This window comes from Panulirus ornatus, chromosome 63, assembly GCF_036320965.1.
Source record: "Panulirus ornatus isolate Po-2019 chromosome 63, ASM3632096v1, whole genome shotgun sequence".
NCBI classification, from domain to species: domain Eukaryota; kingdom Metazoa; phylum Arthropoda; class Malacostraca; order Decapoda; family Palinuridae; genus Panulirus; species Panulirus ornatus.
Window position 1 is genome coordinate 3730513 of NC_092286.1, and position 16806 is coordinate 3747318.

General features: G+C 30.6%; 1 protein-coding gene across 2 annotated transcripts in view; it reads right to left on the reverse strand.

Moving 5' to 3' along the window:
• Nucleotides 1-13156, reverse strand: part of Haspin (haspin) — a 61435-nt gene extending 48279 nt beyond the window's left edge. Inside the window, exon 1 of one of the 2 annotated variants that reach the window (XM_071656871.1) lies at nt 13005-13156. The gene's annotated coding sequence lies outside the window, so the exon portion shown is untranslated. The remainder of the gene's footprint in view (nt 1-13004) is intronic. The other variant, XM_071656872.1, reaches the window with a different exon arrangement.
• Nucleotides 13157-16806: the final 3650 nt, after the last annotated feature.

The window sequence follows — 16806 nt, forward strand, 5'->3', positions numbered from 1 at the left end:
TTCAACGTTTGAAATATACACGGAAAATATATTATAATGCTCTTAGTCACCGATACATACCCAGTAAATAGGATGCAAAGGATCAGAAAATGTTTGAAACTGAATTCATTTAACATCTTAATTGAATATCATAAAGACGACTAAACGATATTTCAACATCAGATTTGTATTTAGCATGTAAAATACTTCTTGTGATGAGGTTTTAAAAGTAATCTATTTTCTTGAGAAAATTGCCAAAAATTGAAGGTAATAGTTCAGGGTATTCTTTAGCTCAAAAAAGTTGTTTAAAAAATGAAATATAAGATATTCAAATACTTCTAGACTTGAAATAATCATGGAAAATCTATAATACTGCTCTCTCACCGATACATACACAGTAAATGAGATGCTAAGGAACAGAAATATTTTAAAATTGACTTAATTTAACAGCTTAATTGAGTGTCATTAGGAGGATGAAACGTTATTTTAGCATAAGATTTGTATTCAGCATGAAAAATACTTCTCAAAACAATTATAAAAATGAAATCTTTGTCTAAGAAAAATACCAAAAATTCAAGGTAATACTTCACGGTATTTTTGGCACCAAAAAAGTTTTGTTTCAAAATCAAAAGATAAGATATTCAAACACTTCTATACATGAAACAATCATTTATCATATATCATAATGCTCTCAGTTACTGATTCATACCCAGTGAATACTATGTAAAGGATCAGACAACATATTAGAATTGACTTCAATTAACAACTTAATTGAATGTCGTAGAGACGAGAAAACGATATTCTAACACCAGATCTGTCTTCAGCAGGAAAAATACTTCTTATAATGAGTTTTTAAAGGAAATCTATTTTTCTGAGAAAAATGCCAAAAATTGAAGGTAATAGTTCAGGGGATTTTTTAGCTCAAAAAACTTTTTCTTTCAAAACTGAAACATGAGATATTCAAACACTTCTATACTTGAAATACCCCTGGAAAATATATCATAATCCTCTTAGTCACTGATACATACCCAGTAAATAGGATGAAAAGCATCAGAAAATATATGAAATTGAATTCATTTAACAGCTTAATTGAATGTCATAAAGACGACAAAACGATATTCTAACGCAACATTTCTATTCAGCATGAACAATACTTCTTAAAATGAGTTTTTAAAGGAAATCTGTTTTTCGGAAAAAATGCCAAAAATTGAAGGTAATAGTTCAGGGAATTTTTTTGCTCGAAAAACCTTTTGTTTCAAAAGTGAAAGATAAGATATTCAAACACTTCTATACTTGAAATAATTATGGATAGTATATCATAATCCTCTTAGTCGCCGATACATACCCAGGAAATATGATGAAAAGGATCAGAAAATATTTGAAATTTAATTCATTTAACAGCTTAATTGAATGTCATAAAGACGACTAAACGATATTTTAATAGCAGATTCGTATTCAGCATCAAAAACTCTTCTTATAATGAGTTTATAAAGTAAATCGATTTTTCTGAGAAAATTCCTAAAAACTGAAGGTAATAGTTCAGGGTATTTTTTAGCTCAAAAAAAAATTTTGTTTCAAATTTGAAAGATGAGATATCAAAATATTTCTACCTTTGAAATATACATGGAAAATATATCATAATGCTCTTAGTCACCAATACATACCCAGTAAATAGGATGCAAAGGATCAGAAAATGTTTGAAACTGAATTCATTTAACATCTTAATTGAATATCATAAAGACGACTAAACGATATTTCAACATCAGATTTGTATTTAGCATGTAAAATACTTCTTGTGATGAGGTTTTAAAAGTAATCTATTTTCTTGAGAAAATTGCCACAAATTGAAGGTAATAGTTCAGGGTTTCTTTAGCTCAAAAAAGTTGTTTAAAAAATGAAATATAAGATATTCAAATACTTCTAGACTTGAAATAATCATGGAAAATCTATAATACTGCTCTCTCACCGATACATACACAGTAAATGAGATGCTAAGGAACAGAAATATTTTAAAATTGACTTAATTTAACAGCTTAATTGAGTGTCATTAGGAGGATGAAACGTTATTTTAGCATAAGATTTGTATTCAGCATGAAAAATACTTCTCAAAATAATTATATAAATGAAATCTTTGTCTAAGAAAAATACCAAAAATTCAAGGTAATACTTCACGGTATTTTTGGCACCAAAAAAGTTTTGTTTCAAAATCAAAAGATAAGATATTCAAACACTTCTATACATGAAACAATCATTTATCATATATCATAATGCTCTCAGTTACTGATTCATACCCAGTGAATACTATGTAAAGGATCAGACAACATATTAGAATTGACTTCAATTAACAACTTAATTGAATGTCGTAGAGACGAGAAAACGATATTCTAACACCAGATCTGTCTTCAGCAGGAAAAATACTTCTTATAATGAGTTTTTAAAGGAAATCTATTTTTCTGAGAAAAATGCCAAAAATTGTAGGTAATAGTTCAGGGGATTTTTTAGCTCAAAAAACTTTTTCTTTCAAAACTGAAACATGAGATATTCAAACACTTCTATACTTGAAATACCCCTGAAAAATATATCATAATCCTCTTAGTCACTGATACATACCCAGTAAATAGGATGAAAAGCATCAGAAAATATATGAAATTGAATTCACTTAACAGCTTAATTGAATGTCATAAAGACGACAAAACGATATTCTAACGCAACATTTCTATTCAGCATGAACAATACTTCTTAAAATGAGTTTTTAAAGGAAATCTGTTTTTCGGAAAAAATGCCAAAAATTGAAGGTAATAGTTCAGGGAATTTTTTTGCTCGAAAAACCTTTTGTTTCAAAACTGAAAGATAAGATATTCAAACACTTCTATACTTGAAATAATTATGGATAGTATATCATAATCCTCTTAGTCGCCGATACATACCCAGGAAATATGATGAAAAGGATCAGAAAATATTTGAAATTTAATTCATTTAACAACTTAATTGAATGTCATAAAGACGACTAAACGATATTTTAATAGCAGATTCGTATTCAGCATCAAAAACTCTTCTTATAATGAGTTTATAAAGTAAATCGATTTTTCTGAGAAAATTCCTAAAAACTGAAGGTAATAGTTCAGGGTATTTTTTAGCTCAAAAAAAATTTTGTTTCAAATTTGAAAGATGAGATATCAAAATATTTCTACCTTTGAAATATACATGGAAAATATATCATAATGCTCTTAGTCACCAATACATACCCAGTAAATAGGATGCAAAGGATCAGAAAATGTTTGAAACTGAATTCATTTAACATCTTAATTGAATATCATAAAGACGACTAAACGATATTTCAACATCAGATTTGTATTTAGCATGTAAAATACTTCTTGTGATGAGGTTTTAAAAGTAATCTATTTTCTTGAGAAAATTGCCAAAAATTGAAGGTAATAGTTCAGGGTATTCTTTAGCTCAAAAAAGTTGTTTAAAAAATGAAATATAAGATATTCAAATACTTCTAGACTTGAAATAATCATGGAAAATCTATAATACTGCTCTCTCACCGATACATACACAGTAAATGAGATGCTAAGGAACAGAAATATTTTAAAATTGACTTAATTTAACAGCTTAATTGAGTGTCATTAGGAGGATGAAACGTTATTTTAGCATAAGATTTGTATTCAGCATGAAAAATACTTCTCAAAACAATTATAAAAATGAAATCTTTGTCTAAGAAAAATACCAAAAATTCAAGGTAATACTTCACGGTATTTTTGGCACCAAAAAAGTTTTGTTTCAAAATCAAAAGATAAGATATTCAAACACTTCTATACATGAAACAATCATTTATCATATATCATAATGCTCTCAGTTACTGATTCATACCCAGTGAATACTATGTAAAGGATCAGACAACATATTAGAATTGACTTCAATTAACAACTTAATTGAATGTCGTAGAGACGAGAAAACGATATTCTAACACCAGATCTGTCTTCAGCAGGAAAAATACTTCTTATAATGAGTTTTTAAAGGAAATCTATTTTTCTGAGAAAAATGCCAAAAATTGTAGGTAATAGTTCAGGGGATTTTTTAGCTCAAAAAACTTTTTCTTTCAAAACTGAAACATGAGATATTCAAACACTTCTATACTTGAAATACCCCTGAAAAATATATCATAATCCTCTTAGTCACTGATACATACCCAGTAAATAGGATGAAAAGCATCAGAAAATATATGAAATTGAATTCACTTAACAGCTTAATTGAATGTCATAAAGACGACAAAACGATATTCTAACGCAACATTTCTATTCAGCATGAACAATACTTCTTAAAATGAGTTTTTAAAGGAAATCTGTTTTTCGGAAAAAATGCCAAAAATTGAAGGTAATAGTTCAGGGAATTTTTTTGCTCGAAAAACCTTTTGTTTCAAAACTGAAAGATAAGATATTCAAACACTTCTATACTTGAAATAATTATGGATAGTATATCATAATCCTCTTAGTCGCCGATACATACCCAGGAAATATGATGAAAAGGATCAGAAAATATTTGAAATTTAATTCATTTAACAACTTAATTGAATGTCATAAAGACGACTAAACGATATTTTAATAGCAGATTCGTATTCAGCATCAAAAACTCTTCTTATAATGAGTTTATAAAGTAAATCGATTTTTCTGAGAAAATTCCTAAAAACTGAAGGGTATTTTTTAGCTCAAAAAAAATTTTGTTTCAAATTTGAAAGATGAGATATTAAAATATTTCTACGTTTGAAATATACATGGAAAATATATCATAATGCTCTTAGTCACCGATACATACCCAGTAAATAGGATGCAAAGGATCAGAAAATGTTTGAAATTGAATTCATTTAACATCTTAATTGAATGTCATAAAGACGACTAAACGAAATTTTAACATCAGATTTATATTTAGCATGTAAAATACTTCTTGTAATGAGGTTTTAAAAGAAATCTATTTTCTTGAGAAAATTGCCAAAAATTGAAGGTAATAGTTCAGGGGATTTTTTAGCTCAAAAAACTTTTTGTTTCAAAACTGAAACATGAGATATTCAAACACCTCTATACTTGAAATACCCTTGGAAAATATATCATAATGCTCTTAGTCACTGATACATACCCAGTAAATAGGATGAAAAGGATCAGAAAATATTTGAAATTGAATTCACTTAACAGCTTAATTAAATGTCATAAAGACGATTAACGATATTCTAACACCAGATCTGTCTTCAGCAGGAAAAATACTTCTTATAATGAGATTTTAAAGGAAATCTATTTTTCTGAGAAAAATGCCAAAAATTGAAGGTAATAGTTCAGGGGATTTTTTACCTCAAAAAACTTTTTCTTTCCAAACTGAAATATGAGATATTCAAACACTTCTATACTTGAAATAACCCTGGAAAATATATCAAAATGCTCTTACTCACTGATACGTACCCAGTAAACAGGATGAAAAGGAGCAGAAAATATTTGAAATTGAATTCACTTAACAGCTTAATTGAATGTCATAAAGACGACAAAACGATATTCTAACGCAACATTTCTATTCAGCATGAACAATACTTCTTATAATGAGCTTTTAAAGGAAATCTATTTTTCTGAGAAAAATGCCAAAAATTGAAGGTAATAGTTCAGGGAATTTTTTTGCTCGAAAAATCTTTTCTTTCAAAATTGAAAGATAAGATATTCAAACACTTCTATACTTGAAATAATCATGGATAGTATATCATAACCCTCCTAGTCACCGATATATATCCAGGAAATATGATGAAAAGGATCAGAAAATATTTGAAATTTAATTCATTTAACAGCTTAATTGAATGTCATAAACACGACTAAATGATATTTTAATAGCAGATTTGTACTCAGCATCAAAAACTGATTTTATAATGAGATTATAAAGTAAATCGATTTTTCTGAGAAAATTCCTAAAAACTGAAGGTAATAGTTCAGAATATTTTTTAGCTCAAAAAAATTTTTGTTTCAAAATTGAAAGATAAGATATTAAAACATTTCTACGCTTGAAATATACATGGAAAATATATCATAATGCTCTTAGTCACCGATACATACCTAGTAAATAGGATGCAAAGCATCAGAAAATGTTTAAAATTGAATTCATTTAACATCTTAATTGAATGTCATAAAGGCGACTAAACAAAATATTAACATCAGATTTATATTTAGCATGTAAAATACTTCTTGTAATGAGGTTTTAAAAGAAATCTATTTTCTTGAGAAAATTGCCAAAAATTGAAGGTAATAATATTACGTTCAGGGGATTTTTTAGCTCAAAAAACTTTTTGTTTCAAAAATGAAACATGAGATATTCAAACACCTCTATACTTGAAATACCCTTGGAAGATATATCATAATGCTCTTAGTCACTGATACATACCCGGTAAATAGGATGAAAAGGATCAGAAAATGTTTGAAACTGAATTCACTTAACAGCTTAATTAAATGTCATAAAGACGGATTAACGATATTCTAACACCAGATCTGTCTTCAGCAGGAAAAATACTTCTTATAATGAGGTTTTAAAAGAAATCTATTTTTCTGAGAAAAATGCCAAAAAGTGAAGGTAATAGTTCAGGGGATTTTTTAGCTCAAAAAACTTTTTTTTTCAAAACTGAAACATGAGATATTCAAACACTTCTATACTTGAAATACCCCTGAAAATATATCATAATGCTCTTAGTCACTGATACATACCCAGTAAATAGGATGAAAAGCATCAGAAAATATTTGAAATTGAATTCACTTAACAGCTTAATTCAATGTCATAAAGACGACAAAACGATATTCTAACGAAGACATCTATTCAGCATGAACAATACTTCTTACAATGAGTTTTTAAAGGAAATCTATTTTTCGGAATAAAATGCCAAAAATTGAAGGTAATAGTTCAGGGAATATTTTTGCTCGAAAAACCTTTTGTTTCAAAACTGAAAGATAAGATATTCAAACACTTCTATACTTGAAATAATCATGGATAATATATCATAATCCTTTTAGTCACCGATACATACCCAGGAAATATGATGAAAAGGATCAGACAACATATTAGAATTGACTTCAATTAACAACTTAATTGAATGTCGTAGAGACGAGAAAACGATATTCTAACACCAGATCTGTCTTCAGCAGGAAAAATACTTCTTATAATGAGTTTTTAAAGGAAATCTATTTTTCTGAGAAAAATGCCAAAAATTGTAGGTAATAGTTCAGGGGATTTTTTAGCTCAAAAAACTTTTTCTTTCAAAACTGAAACATGAGATATTCAAACACTTCTATACTTGAAATACCCCTGAAAAATATATCATAATCCTCTTAGTCACTGATACATACCCAGTAAATAGGATGAAAAGCATCAGAAAATATATGAAATTGAATTCACTTAACAGCTTAATTGAATGTCATAAAGACGACAAAACGATATTCTAACGCAACATTTCTATTCAGCATGAACAATACTTCTTAAAATGAGTTTTTAAAGGAAATCTGTTTTTCGGAAAAAATGCCAAAAATTGAAGGTAATAGTTCAGGGAATTTTTTTGCTCGAAAAACCTTTTGTTTCAAAAGTGAAAGATAAGATATTCAAACACTTCTATACTTGAAATACCTATGAAAGTATATCATAATCCTCTTAGTCGCCGATACATACCCAGTAAATAGGATGAAAAGGATCAGAAAATATTTGAAATTGAATTCATTTAACAGCTTAATTGAATGTCATAAAGACGACAAAACGATATTCTAATAGCAGACATCGTATTCAGCATGAACAACTACTTCTTATAATGAGTTTATAAAGTAAATCGATTTTTCTGAGAAAATTCCAAAAACTTGAAGGTAATAGTTCAGGGATATTTTTTAGCTCGAAAAAACTTTTGTTTCAAAATTGAAAGATGAGATATCAAACACTTCTATACCTTTGAAATATACATGGATAATATATCATAATGCTCTTAGTCACCGATACATACCCAGTAAATAGGATGCAAAGGATCAGAAAATATTTGAAACTTAATTCATTTAACAGCTTAATTGAATGTCATAAAGACAACTAGACGATATTTTAATAGCAGATTCGTATTCTGCATCAAAAACTCTTCTGATAATGAGTTTATAAAGAAAATCGATTTTTCTGAGAAAATTCCTAAAAACTGAAGGTAATAGTTCAGGGTATTTTTTAGCTCAAAAAAAATTTTGTTTCAAATTTGAAAGATAAGATATCAAAATATTTCAACGTTTGAAATATACACGGAAAATATATTATAATGCTCTTAGTCACCGATACATACCCAGTAAATAGGATGCAAAGGATCAGAAAATGTTTGAAACTGAATTCATTTAACATCTTAATTGAATATCATAAAGACGACTAAATGATATTTTAATAGCAGATTTGTACTCAGCATCAAAAACTCCTTTTATAATGAGATTATAAAGTAAATCGATATTTCTGAGAAAATTCCTAAAAACTGAAGGTAATAGTTCAGAATATTTTTTAGCTCAATTTTGTTTTTTTTTTTTTCAAAATTGAAAGATAAGATATTAAAACATTTCTATACATGAAACAATCATTTATCATATATCATAATGCTCTCAGTTACTGATTCATGCCCAGTGAATACTATGTAAAGGATCAGACAACATATTAGAATTGACTTCAATTAACAACTTAATTGAATGTCGTAGAGACGAGAAAACGATATTCTAACACCAGATCTGTCTTCAGCAGGAAAAATACTTCTTATAATGAGTTTTTAAAGGAAATCTATTTTTCTGAGAAAAATGCCAAAAATTGTAGGTAATAGTTCAGGGGATTTTTTAGCTCAAAAAACTTTTTCTTTCAAAACTGAAACATGAGATATTCAAACACCTCTATACTTGAAATACCCTTGGAAAATATATCATAATGCTCTTAGTCACTGATACATACCCAGTAAATAGGATGAAAAGCATCAGAAAATATTTGAAATTGAATTCACTTAACAGCTTAATTGAATGTCATAAAGACGACAAAACGATATTCTAACGCAACATTTCTATTCAGCAGGAAAAATACTTCTTATAATGAGTTTTTAAAGGAAATCTATTTTTCTGAGAAAAACGCCAAAAATTGAAGGTTCAGGGGATTTTTTTGCTCGAAAAACCTTTTGTTTCAAAATTGAAAGATATTCAAACACTTCTATAACTGAAATAATCGTTGATAATATATCATAATCCTCTTAGTCACCGATATATATCCAGGAAATATGATGAAAAGGATCAGAAAATACTTGAAATTGAATTCACTTAACAGCTTCATTGAATGTCATAAAGACGACTAAATGATATTTCAATAGCAGATTTGTATTCAGCATCAAAAACTCTTCTTAAAATGTGTTTATAAAGTAGATCTATTTTTCTGAGAAAATTCCGAAAAACTGAAGGTAATAGTTCAGAGTATTTTTGAGCTCAAAAAAATATTTGTTTCAAAATTGAAAGATAAGACATTAAAACATTTCTACGCTTGAAATGTACATGGAAAATATATCATAATTCTCTTAGTCACCAATACATACCCAGTAAATAGGATGCAAATGGTCAGAAAATGTTTGAAATTGAATTCATTTAACATCTTCACTGAATGCCATAAAGACGGATTAACGATATTTTAACATCAGATTTATATTTAGCATGTAAAATACTTCTTGTAATGAGGTTTTAAAAGAAATCTATTTTCTTGAGAAAATTGCCAAAAATTGAAGGTAATAGTTCAGGGTATTCTTTAGCTCAAAAAACTTTGTTTAAGATATGAAAAATAACATATTCAAATACTTCTAGACTTGAAATAACCATGTAAAATCTATAATACTGCTCTCTCACCGATACATACACAGTAAATAAGATGCAAAAGAACAGAAATATTTTAAAAGTGACTTCATTTAACAGCTTAATTGAGTGTCATTAAGAGGATGAAACGTTATTTTAATATCAGATTTGTATTCAGCATGAAAAATACTTCTCAAAATGAGTTTATAAATGAAATCTTTTTCTAAGAAAAATACCAAAAATTCAAGGTAATAGTTCACGGTATTTTTGGCATCAAAAACGTTTTGTGTCAAAATTAAAAGATAAGATATTCATACACTACTATACATGAAATAATCATTTATCATATATAATGCTCTCATTTACTGATTCATGCCCAGTAAATACTATGTAAAGGATCAGACAACATATTAAAATTCACTTCAATTAACAGCTTAATTGAATGTTGTAGAGACGACTAAACGATATTCTAACACCAGATCTGTCTTCAGCAGGAAAAATACTTCTTATAATGAGTTTTTAAAGGAAATCTATTTTTCTGAGAAAAATGCCAAAAATTGAAGGTAATAATAGTTCAGGGGATTTTTTAGCTCAAAAAACCTTTTGTTTCAAAATTGAAAGATAAGATATTCAAACGATTCTATACTTGAAATACTCCTGGAATATATATCATAATGCTCTCAGTCACCGATACATTCATAGGAAATACGATGCAAAGGAACAGAAACATTTTCAAATTGTCTTCATTTAACAGCTTAATTGAGTGTCAATAAGAGGACTAAGCGATATTTTAACACAAGATTTGTATTCAGCAGAACAATACTTCTTAAAATGAGTTTTTAAAGGATATCTATTTTTCTGGGAAAATGCCAAAAATTGAAGGTAATAGTTCAGGGTATTTTTTTGCTCAGAAAACTTTTTCTTTCAAAGTTGAAATGTAAGATATTCAAACACTACTATACTTAAGATAATCATGAAAAATATATAACAATGCTCTCAGTCACCGATACATACACAGAAAATAAGGTGTAAAGGAACATGAATATTTCAAAATTGACTTCATTTAACAGGGTAATTGAGTGTCATTAAGAGGACTAAAAGTTAGTGCTCTGTCACCGATACATACGCAGTAAATAGGACGCAAAGGATATTTTAACACCAGATTTGTATTCAGCATGTAAAATATTTCTTATAATGAAGCTTTAAAGGAAATCTATTTTTTCTGAGAAAATTCCCAAAAATTGAAGGTAATACTTCAGGGTATGTTTTTGCTCAAAAAAAAAGGTTTGTTTTAGAATTGAAAGATATTAAAACACTTCTATACTTGAAAAAATCATGGAAAATATATCATAATGCTGTTAGTCACCGATACATACCTAATGAATAGGATCACAAAATATTTGAAATTGAATTCATTTAACAACTTAATTCAATGTCATAAAGACGACTAAACGATATCTTAACAACAGATTTGTATTCAGCATGTAAAATACTTCTTACAATGAGTTTTTAAAATAAATCAATTTTTCTGAGAAAATTCCTGAAAATAAAAGGTAATAATAGCTCAGGGTATTTTTAGCTCAAAAACATTTTGCTTCAATATTAAAATATAAGATACTCAAACACTTCTACTCTTGAAAAAATCATGGAAATATATATCATAATGCTCTTTGTCACCGATATATACCCAGTAAATGCGATGGAAAGTATCATAAAATATTTGAAACTGAATTCATTTAGCAGCTCAATTGAATGTCATGAAGACGACTAAAAGATGTTTTAACACCAGATTTCTATTAAGCATGAATAATACTTCTTATAATAAGTTTTTAAAGGAAATCTATGTTTATGAGAAAAATTTCGAAAATTGTTCAATAGACTTTTTTGTTTTAAGATTGAAAGATAAGATATTCAAACACTTCTATACTTGAAACAATCGTGAAAAATATATCATAATGCTATCAGTTACCGATACATACTCAGTAAATACGATGCGAAGGAGCAGAAAATATTTTAGAATTGACTTCATTTAACAGTTTAATTGAATGTCATAAAGACAACTAAACGATATTCTAACGCCAGATTTTTATTCAACATGTAAAATACTTCTTATAATGAATCTTTAAAGGAAATCTGTTTTGAGAAAAATACCAAAAATTGAAGGTTTGTATTGAACATGAAAAATACTTTTCATAATGAGTCTTTAAAGGAAATTTATTTTCTCTGAGAAAAATATCAAAAATTCAGGGTATTCTTAGCTCCAAAAACTTTTTGTTTCCAAAATGAAAGATAAGGTATTCAAACAGTACTATACTTTAAATAATCATGAAAAATATATCATAATGCTCTCAGTTAACGATATGTACTCAGTAAATGAAATGCAAAGGAAAAGAAATATTTTAGAATCTCCTTCATCTAACAGCTTAATCACGTGTCATTAAGAAGACTAAACGTTATTATAACACCAGATTTGTATTCAGCATGAAAATTATTTCTTATAATGAGTTTTTAAAGGAAATCTTATTTTCTGAGAAAAATACCAAAAACTGAAGGTAACAGTTTAACAGTATGGTAGGTAGGGCAGGCCCCCTGGGCGCCATTGGAAGGGAGCGCCACTTGACAGTTTTGTTTTTTGACATATGTTACCCGAATGACATTCTTAACGGTTTGGTTTTGTGATTTAAGGAAACTCGCCTACTTTTCAACTATAGTAACATTTTGCTACTATCAGTTGCATTACCGCTTCTACGTTACAATTTTGATTAAATAAGTGTTTGTCTTTAAGAAATTATATTAAGTTTGGAGTAACTCTTCAACAGTTTATAATTACACTGTATATATCTTTATATACATCCACTGTATGTACATTATTAATCAAGCCAAGGGCGCAATTTCAGTGCCTGCCATAGTGGTGCTATTACCCCTAGATACGCCCCTGATCATACCCAACCTGATCATACCCAAGTTTTATATCGTCATGATCAAGATGTACAGCCATCTTAAAGTGGTTACTGAAGCAGGTGAGTGTATGATACTTCACATTGGTGAATATCCTATATATAAACATTACACCCACTACATTACTTTCCAGGCACTGAAAGCTAAACCTAACCATCGTAGACCTCCATCTGCAAATGGCGGCTGCACATGAGGCAAACTTTATGGTACTTTTCAACGATTTCAACTTACCAGACAATTGCAACGTTTTCCTGCTGTCACGGATGCCTCAGTGGACTAAGCAAACGTAGGAGCCCATCATTTCAATTCACTGTCAGGCACATCTGGAGTATAATCAGACAATCACTTTCTATTTTGTTGAAATCTTCAAAATGAGGCCTTCCATTGAAACACAAGTTGAAAAAGAGAAACTTTGCTTTGCGTCGGGGCGAATACACCGTATATTTATTAAATTCATTATGCCTATTTTACTCTATATTAAATCTCTGAAAAATTCTATTTTATGTTCTAATGTTTGACATCAAGATTATGTTCTTGTCTAATAATTTAGATGGGGAAATCGCCAACATTGTCCCACCAATCGCACAGGCATTTCTGAACACCGCAAATGTCTTCTTGAGCGTAGTATTAATTTGTCGAGAAGGACTACCAATATTCTAGAATTGGAAGCACATTGGACATCCATATATTATGGTGAGGTATTGCAGACTAGTTTATGAATCAAATGAAATTGACAAGAGATTATAGGGATACTACTAGAACCTCATACTTTCCTACTTTCACCCAGAACTCTGACAGTGAGGAGCATTAGATTCCTAAAACAGCTCATTACGGGAATGTTGATAAAACTAGTAAATCATGGATATTCTATCCTTAACTGTACTTCCCCTTATGAAATATCCCCACACCAAAATTCTACTGCCGGAACAAGAATGATTCATATATGTAATTCAGTTAGAGAATCAGACCACACTAGTTCCCCCCTAAAATTTGGCAAGTGGCCTTTCCAACCATATCTCTTAACCTTATTACCCCAATGAAATTCTCTCCAGTGTGGCTTCAACTAAACTTTTTATATATTACTCAAAGGTTCTAAAAAGACTATATATATATATATATATATATATATATATATATATATATATATATATATATATATATATATATACTATTTTATCTTATTTGTTATACCTAACTACTGTTTCCCGCGTCAGCGAGGTAGCGCAAGGAAACAGACGAAGAATGGCCCAACCACCCACATACACATATATATACATCAATGTCCATACACGCACATATACATACATATACATTTCAACGTATGCATACAAATACATACACATATACACATGCACATATTCATACTTGCTGCCTTCATCCATTCTCGTCGCTACCCCGCCACACATGAAATAGCATCAAGCGAGTTAGCGCCAGGAAAAGATAAAAGAGGCCACATTCGTCCACACTCAGTCTGTATTTGTCATGTGTAATGCATCGAAACCACAGCTCCCTTTCTACATCCAGGCCCCACAGACCTTCCCAAGGTTTACCCCAGGTGCTTCACACACACACACACACACATATATATATATATATATATATATATATATATATATATATATATATATATATATATATATATATAGATATTTTTTTTTTTTTTTTTTATTATACCTTGTCGCTGTCTCCCGCGTTTGCGAGGTAGCGCAAGGAAACAGACGAAAGAAATGGCCCAACCCCCCCCCCATACACATGTATATACATACGTCCACACACGCAAATATACATACCTACACAGCTTTCCATGGTTTACCCCAGACGCTTCACATGCCTTGCTTCAATCCACTGACAGCACGTCAACCCCGGTATACCACATCGCTCCAATTCACTCTATTCCTTGCCCTCCTTTCACCCTCCTGCATGTTCAGGCCCCGATCACACAAAATCTTTTTCACTCCATCTTTCCACCTCCAATTTGGTCTCCCTCTTCTCCTTGTTCCCTCCACCTCCGACACATATATCCTCTTGGTCAATCTTTCCTCACTCATCCTCTCCATGTGCCCAAACCACTTTAAAACACCCTCTTCTGCTCTCTCAACCACGCTCTTTTTATTTCCACACATCTCTCTTACCCTTACGTTACTCACTCGATCAAACCACCTCACACCACACATTGTCCTCAAACATCTCATTTCCAGCACATCCATCCTCCTGCACACAACTCTATCCATAGCCCACGCCTCGCAACCATACAACATTGTTGGAACCACTATTCCTTCAAACATACCCATTTTTGCTTTCCGAGATAATGTTCTCGACTTCCACACATTCTTCAAGGCCCCCAGGATTTTTGCCCCCTCCCCCACCCTATGATCCACTTCCGCTTCCATGGTTCCATCCACTGCCAGATCCACTCCCAGATATCTAAAACACTTCACTTCCTCCATATATATATATATATATATATATGGTATTCATAGATCTGATTAAAGGATTGATAGAAATGCCTTTTGGAGGGTTTTCAGAGTATATGATATGAGAGGAAAGCTGCTAGAAGCAATGAAAAATTTTCAGCAAAGGTGTTTGGCATGTGTAAAAATAGGAAGAGAGGAGTGAAATGTTTCAAATGAAGGATGGTTTGCTGCAGGTGTGTGCGGTGTCACCGTGGTTGTTCAGTCTGTTTATGAATGGGGTGATGAAGGTAAATGCAAGTCCTAGAGAAAGGGGCGAGTATGTAGTCTATAAGAGATGACAGGACCTGGGAAGTGTCATTTGTCATTTGCTGATGATACAGCACTGGTGGCTGATTCGAGTGAGAAACTGTAGCAGTTTGTGACTGAGTTGGGAACTGTGTGTGAAAGGAGTTAATTGAGTGTGTGAAAAAAAAATCTAGGTATTAGGGTTGGCAGAGTTAAGGAACAGCTTAGTTGGGGTATGAGTTTGATTGGAGAAAATTTGGAGGAAGTGAAGTGTTTTAAATATCTGTGAGTGGACATGGCAGCAAATGGAACCTTGGAAGTGTGTCATAGGGTGGCTTTTGTAGATGTCGTGAATCAGGTGATGTTTAACCATTCAAGTAAGCAGACACCTTGGAAAGCAAGCAGTCTTTTGACTACTAACCTCCTCAGGTTTTGAGAGCTTCTTAAACAGTGTAGTCAGTTACTTCAAGAGTATATCAGCAGCTCATGAAAATTTTTTTGAACGGTATTAAGTTTTGGGAGTAGTGTTTGGGTAATTCTTATATAATGTGGGAATGTAACTGGATAGGCAGGACAGTCTTCCTTTCCTTTTTTTTTGTAGTGCTTGGTGTGTTTGCTATAAATGTGCACATTTTTCTTACACTTTGCTTCTCTACCTATGAAATTGACCCATGCCAGGATCCTGAGTAATAGTAATACTTACTGAGAGTAATAATAATACAGAGTTCTCAGATTGCTACCAGTCATTTTGGGTTGTTTTTCCTTCAAATTTATTGACACCAAAATTAAGAGAGCTATTCAGTCCATTATAGTAATGGTAGTGCCCTGTCATATTTTACATATTCAGTGCTATCCAACAATTTTGGTATTTGATTACATTCACTGCCACCAATGTTATATTTCATCTTTTTTTGCAGTTTTTACCTTACCACTTTCAAATGTCTGCTCCTGCTACTTCCATCACTAATCTCAGAGCACATTATATGAACAGAAATCCATACCTATTCATGAGAAGCTATGGGGGACCACAGGGTCATACTCATTTTTGGAAATTGTACCCTATATGAAGAAAAAATTATCCTTCATCCCCACTCACAGTAACCTTTACACCTTGGTGCACTTTTCACTCAACACTCTGGATGATGTGTGCATCACAAACAACTTAAAGCAAAGATCCAACTGGAAAACGGAGCCCTCTTTCAAAGTCTCTAATGATCTCTAACATTCTGAACCTTTGTGATACTGCATATATATAATCATGTACCCTCAGGAAAAAACAACACAACTATTCAAATCTTTATTCTGCATTCATAATTGATTACAATTAATGTAAA